Below are 6,579 nucleotides of genomic sequence, written 5' to 3' on the forward strand. Positions count from 1 at the left end.
ACATACTGTATGTATACGCAGTCAAACGTGGGTATTAAAAAATTTTTAGTTGAATCATACGTTTTGCAAAGAAGTCACTAATGCAATATAGCAATAAGTCACTTCATTTTCCAATTAATGTGTTCTTAATTTGAAAAAAAGTGCTGTTTCAGCATTAAAAAGCATTATACCGACAGAAAGGCAGTTTAATTTTCACATGACCCCCGAAAGAGCCTTCTTCACACCTCCCATTTGAGAACCAATGCCTTAAGATATGTGCAATGGACACCATGGTGGGATTTGGCCTAAAAGTCACAAAACTTCCCCGTGACATGTAATTCAAGCCAAACAGGACCCCGGGGGTTCTAAAGTGGCAAAAAGTAGTTCACGCTCCCTGCATGTGGTCCGGGTCCGAGACAACAAACAGTCCGTCAAGTCGATGAAGTCCACGCAGTGACACGAGAAGCTAATGAGGCATGAAATCACACGCGCTAGCCACATTTGCCCCCGCGGCTTCTATATTATTCTAAGTCACCGTGAGGTTAAGTCAGACTTAAGTAGCAAAAGCGAAGAGGGGTTCGCAAGTCAACTCGGGTCCAAATGGGAAACAAATTCCCGCCCTCAGTGCGCTGAACCTCCAGCGGGTCGTTTGCGAGGAATGTGAGAGGAACCGTGTGTGAACAGGAGACACAAGGCTGAAAGAGCGATGGAGGCCATGTCAAGTTCAGGTGCAGACTTTTTTTTTTAACTTGATAGAGAAATTGGTTGAGACATTCAGCATAAGACAAAAACTAGTCCTCAAGTACCACCATAATAATCAAGGGTAAACTACAGAGGCGTAGTAGTCGGCCGAAGTGATAAAAATACAATCCAGTGAGTAAATTTATGTGTATGTACTGTATGTACTAATAATTTAAATACAACTGAGCCTGAGTACTACTTGTTGTAATAGTACGGCAATTCCAGAATCACAGCTTTATTTTTACTCAAATCAAAGCCAGCTGCAACCCTCACCTATAAAAAAAATAAAATAGCAAAAAATAAATTATTAGGAATGAATAAGTTAGTATTGGTATTTCATAAAGTTATCTGAAGTAAATACTATAATAGAGTCTGGAACTGAGTAGGGTTTTCGACAGTAATTATTTTCTGCCACTAGGTGGCATTAGTGTTTATTCTTTTCAAATTAAGAGCAAAGTAATTGAAAGATGAGGCAACGTTTTGATTCCTGTTCATTATAACCCCATCTGTTGAAAAAAATCGAAAGAAACGTATTGCTTATTTTCACAAGTATTGAGAGGATTCTTAAAAACGTCAAAATACGTCTTTGGGATTGAATGAATTGATGAATTTCCTGTAATATATTTTAACAAGGAAAATAAATCGAACGCGTTCACACGCCGCGTGTCCCCGACTGGAAAAGTGATCCAAAATCTTTCAAGCTTTGTCACGATGATTCACGCAACTTTATTTATTCTTCAAATCACCTCTGGGATCAAACCGGAAAAGAAGAGTCCCCCGGGAAAGTTGAAACCGTGAGGATGCGGTGAAAGACGTTCCCGAAGGTTGAGCTCAAAATAACACAGCGAGGGAAGCTGTGCTTTGTTTAGTTTGGCGTCCGGCGGGGAGGGTGCACCGTAATATTAGGTACACCTACGCAATACTGCTGCTTTTTAAGACCCCGTTGAGTTGAGCGCGCGTTTACGGGAAGCTACTTAGCGGGGACCACCTAGCGTCCACTAACTCATTGTTTTTACAAACTAGCCATCCGTAAAAATGAAGTGGCGCGGTTCGCCCGACTCTCCTCCTCCTCAGTTTGTTTGCGGAAGTATTAATAAAAAAAAAAAAAGCCAGGGCAGCTCCGACCGGCAGCTGCCGATTAAGCGAAGAGTGATGAAATTGAATCCGCGCTGCGAGCAAATGGACGGACGAGGAAGGAGAGTCCACTCGGGGAAATTCTATTAGGCGGCGTAACGCGACTATTGTTCACCTGCTCCATGGTAGCAGACCTTTCCTTTTTAAACATTCACTCTCTATTATTCATGTTCTTCATCTGATTGCTTTTCCTCGGGCGCTACGGCCAACGTTCTTTAAGTGCTCAGGAGACTTTAAGACTCAGGTGATGAGACTAGGACAGGGGTCGTATATATACATTTTTTTGGACAAAAATTGTAAAAATGCGATAACAGCAAAAGTAACTACGCTGTATATTTATGAAATTGAAATAATAAATATTCCCATGTCATAATTTGAGTAGTATGACTAAGATTTTTTCATTATGGGTTCCCAGGCTAAGCCAATCATTGAAGTCATTGAAAGGCTTGCAAATGTCTTCAGTTGGCCGCTAGCGCCACCTCATGGTTTTGGGGTGTCAACACAAACATTTCTATCGCGGCCATTTGTGAGTTGCCGTTGAAAGGGCGAATGCGAAAATCGGAGGAAATGCATGATAAAACATCGGGTTTTCATTTTGTCCAAAATTGGCAATTCTTCCAATTTTGATGGCAGTAAATGAGCCGGACATGGGCTAGATTTGACACTTATAGGGTGTACCTCTCAACCTCCCGTTTGCAAGCATTTGGAAGAAATGGCAGCACGGCATATTCAAAGTCGTCATCTTTGACAATCTATGCAATATTTTATGCTTCTGGTGTCTTTTTTTTTTGTATGCTTTTCCTCTGATATCAAACAGCCCAAGTCGGGTCCAAATCTCTCCCAGAGGTTAATTGTGTTGTCAAAAAACACTTACAAAAAAAAAAAGCAAACTTACCATTTTAGGGGTCAGCGAGGCCTTGATTTCCATTTCTTTGTTTTTTTCTTGTACAGTATTTCACATTCCATCATGTGCAGTGCATGAGAGCCGGCAGCATCTGCACACAAGTTATTCGTTTTATTACGTTGCAAAAAATAGTCTCTAATTTTCATTAGGCTGTAAACAGCTTACTTTGTTTGTGAGGGCAGTTCAAAGTTACGTTGCGAAGCCAGCCACTTATTCAAGGCCTAAAAAAAGTTCAGATGCGGATTTCCTGAATAGAGGTTTTGTTTTTTTTCCCCCCTTTTAAAAGATGCCACATCTGCATTAAAAGGCTTAAAAAGTAAATCCGTGTCAAGAGGTTCACTTTTGCCACATTTGTGTTCATTTTTTTTCAATAATTCTATTTGAATTCGTTTTGCAAAGAGACAATGTCGCTTCTCTTTTTAACTCATTGACTGCCATTGACGGCTATGGACGTCAAAGATGAATTTTAACTGGGCTGAGTTAAATATCGTGTTTTGGGTTGTCATTAACAATATTTTTCTTTTCAATTTCACTTTTTGTGATTTCGGTGGCTATAATAACTATATTTATAAATTTCAGGTTAGAAATCAATAAAAACTGCAGAAAAAGCCGACTTTAAGAGCAGACCTGAATCTATTCCATTTGTGTAAGCTCTCCGGATGCGCGGCACGACCTAATTGATGCATTGCACGTTTGGAATGTTCTGCGGAGCGACGACGGATGTTTATCGGCGACCATTTTGTTGGCGGTGGTTTTGCGGGGCGAGGGGAAAAGATCCATTTATTTGTGGCAGGTTGTCGTAAGCGAAGAATGTTCTTTTAAAACCGGTCGATTTTTACGTGAAGCCACATCAAGTCGCCACGGTTTGTGTTCGGGCCTGCTTACCAGACGCCCGAAAAGGAAAGAGACGACCGGCAGTCGGCCAATAAAGTCTCAAGGCCTTAAAACGAAAAAAAAAACGAGAAACGCAGAAGCTTCAGAAATTGGGTGTCAAACTCAAGGCCCCGGGGCCAGATCTGGCCCGCCACATCATTTTATGTGGCCCGTGAAATACTGGAATTGAATTCTTTCTTCCTTCCTTCCTTCCTTCCTTCCTTCACGTCCTTGTTAGTTCTCTCCTTTTCTCACCATCCTTCACATTCCTTCCTTCCTTCCTTTTTCTTTCATTTTCTCTCCTCCTTCACTGCTTCCTTTCCTTCCCGTCTTCCTTCCTCTCCTTTTCGCTCCTAACTTCCTTCACATGACTTCCTTTCTCTCCTTTTCTCCCCTTCCTTCCTTCACTGCTTCCTTCCCTCGCTTCCTTCACACCCCTTCCTTTTTTCTCCTTTTCTATTCTTCCTTTCTGCCAACACATTTCCTTGTTCTTTTTTTTCTCTCATTTTCTCCTTCCTTCCTTCACATTCCTTCCTTCCTTCTTTTTTCTCACCTGTTCTATTCTTTCTCTCCTTCCTTCCTTCTCCATTTGTCTCCTCCAGATGACATCCTTCCTTTTTTCACCTTTTTTATTCTTCCTTCCTTCCTTTTACTTTTCTTCCTTCATTCTCTCCTCTCCTTCCTTCACTGCTTAATTTCCTTCCTTCTTTTTTCTCACCTGTTCTATTCTTTCTCTCCTTCCTTCCTTCTCCATTTGTCTCCTCCAGATTACATCCTTCCTTTTTTCACCTTTTTTATTCTTCCTTCCTTCCTTTTACTTTTCTTCCTTCATTCTCTCCTCTCCCTCCTTCACTGCTTCCTTCTTTTTTCTCACCTTTTCTATCATTTCTTCCTTCTCCTTTTGTCTCCTTCCTTTACATTGCTTCCTTCCTGTATTATCTCCTTTTCGCTCCTTCCTTCCATCACTCCTTCCCTTCCTTCCTTTTCCTTTTTTTGTTCTCAATCGCTCTTTTGAACAGTTTTTTTTAATTGGCCTCTGATCTCAAAACGTAGCTAAGCATGTGAGGAACACTTAAAATGTTTTTGACTTCACGGTCATGGCGGCCCCCTGACAGAGAGTAGAACTCCAATGTGACCCACGATAAAAATGAGTTTGACACCCCAGCCTTAAACGCTTCCCTGACTGAAGTCGAAGCTTGACGTACTTTTCATAATCTGATTTTTGTTTTGACGCTCCAGGGGGTTGCACAAGCTACCGCAGAGACACAGACACAAATATGTGACAATAACAACGTGGGCGGATTTAGAGCAGGGCTGGGCAACATGAATTTATTTTCACGAGGATAAAGTTGTAAGACAAGTGTTATTAGACGAAATGTTGAATTTAGAATAATAAAGATGTGATATGACAGAATAATTGGAATTTAAAGGCGGATAGGCCATGAAAGTGACTTTATAGAATGAAATTTGTGTTTAACTGTTTTGGTGGCAGCCAAAGAAAAACAAAAATCATGGAATCATATTTTTGGTGTCTTGAGACATCAGTGGCACTCTGATTGGTTTATTTTGACGCCCTTTCACGTCAACGGTGCACAAAGTATAAGTGAGGAAAAAAGGTATTTTAAAAACAATAACAAAAATTGGTTCGTTCTGAACATTCAAAGATCAAAGACAGGGTGTGTACACTTTTGCAACCACTTTATCGCAGTTAAAGTTTTACTTCCCCTTAGAGTCCCCTCCACTGGAATTGTTATTAACTCATTCAATGCCAGGGACGTATTTTCACGTTTTTTTTTTTTTTGGAGTGCGGACATTCCATCCCAGTATCAAAACTTACATAATAAATCGATACTTAAGCATATGGTATTGAATGTCCGGACTCTTAAAAAAAAACATGAAAATACGTCCCTGGCATTGAAGGAATTAATAGGCACTTTTAATGGTGCCGAGTGAGTGCCGACCAATTTAAATTAACTTTTGAATTTTATTAGATCATTCTGGAGATAATCCAATAGTGTGTTCATATTAGTGATGGGAAAATAAGGCTTCATGAAGCACCTGTGTTCATTTTTTTCTTCTAGATGGAGCTCTTGGTTTAAAAATAAATTCTACAGGAGTAAAAAAAAAAAACAACAAAAAACACCACGAGTGCTTCGCGAAGCTTCGTTTATCCATCACTTGTGCAACTACACTATCAGTTTATTTTCATACTAACCATCTTGTAATGATTTTATTTAATCGAATTAGAGGTTAAACAAACAAACACGATGGAAAATACATCCTCGGCGAACATGTTGAGAAGACGGACAACGAAGGCGAGCTTCAGGTATTTTCCAGCGTGTTTTGTTAACAGATTCGGGGGGTGCCCGCAGACCTCAGGCGCAATGCGCCGCGACTTGTCTGTTGGTGGTGTATGCAAAGTACACGGAAGGGAGGCGGCAAATACGTGAATCACAAGTGAAGAATTACTTGCTAAGTATTTCTCAGAAGGGCTGAGTTGGGTTCGCACATGCACGCTTTGTGTTCTCACCGCTGATTGAGCGTGCTAAGACTTCACTCTCACAAACTGCTTTTTTGTTGTTGTTGACACAAATTAGAAAACACCCAGAGAACTAGTGTTACACTCATTGTAGTGTATTTAAGCCCTTCCTGTTTCTTCAACTGAAACATCAACTGTTAATAAATATCAGAATCAAATATAATAAATATCAATTTGAGCAATATCTTTTGTTTTGAGTGTTTTAACCTCATCGTAAATTTCATAACATTGGTTCACGCCAAGCTTTAATAACATAATTATCTTTCAATTGGTCTCTTGTGCAACACTGAAGGCGTCAACAAAGTATTACCACCTTTTTATAGTCATTATTTTGTGTGTTTTTTTTTTTAATTCAGCTTGTGTTTTATAATGAATCCCATATTATTTTGGATGCAATCATCTTTTATGA

This window comes from Hippichthys cyanospilos, chromosome 17 (genome assembly GCF_059441005.1).
Source record: "Hippichthys cyanospilos isolate Australia breed blue-spotted pipefish chromosome 17, RoL_Hcya_1.0, whole genome shotgun sequence".
In the NCBI taxonomy this organism is placed as follows: domain Eukaryota; kingdom Metazoa; phylum Chordata; class Actinopteri; order Syngnathiformes; family Syngnathidae; genus Hippichthys; species Hippichthys cyanospilos.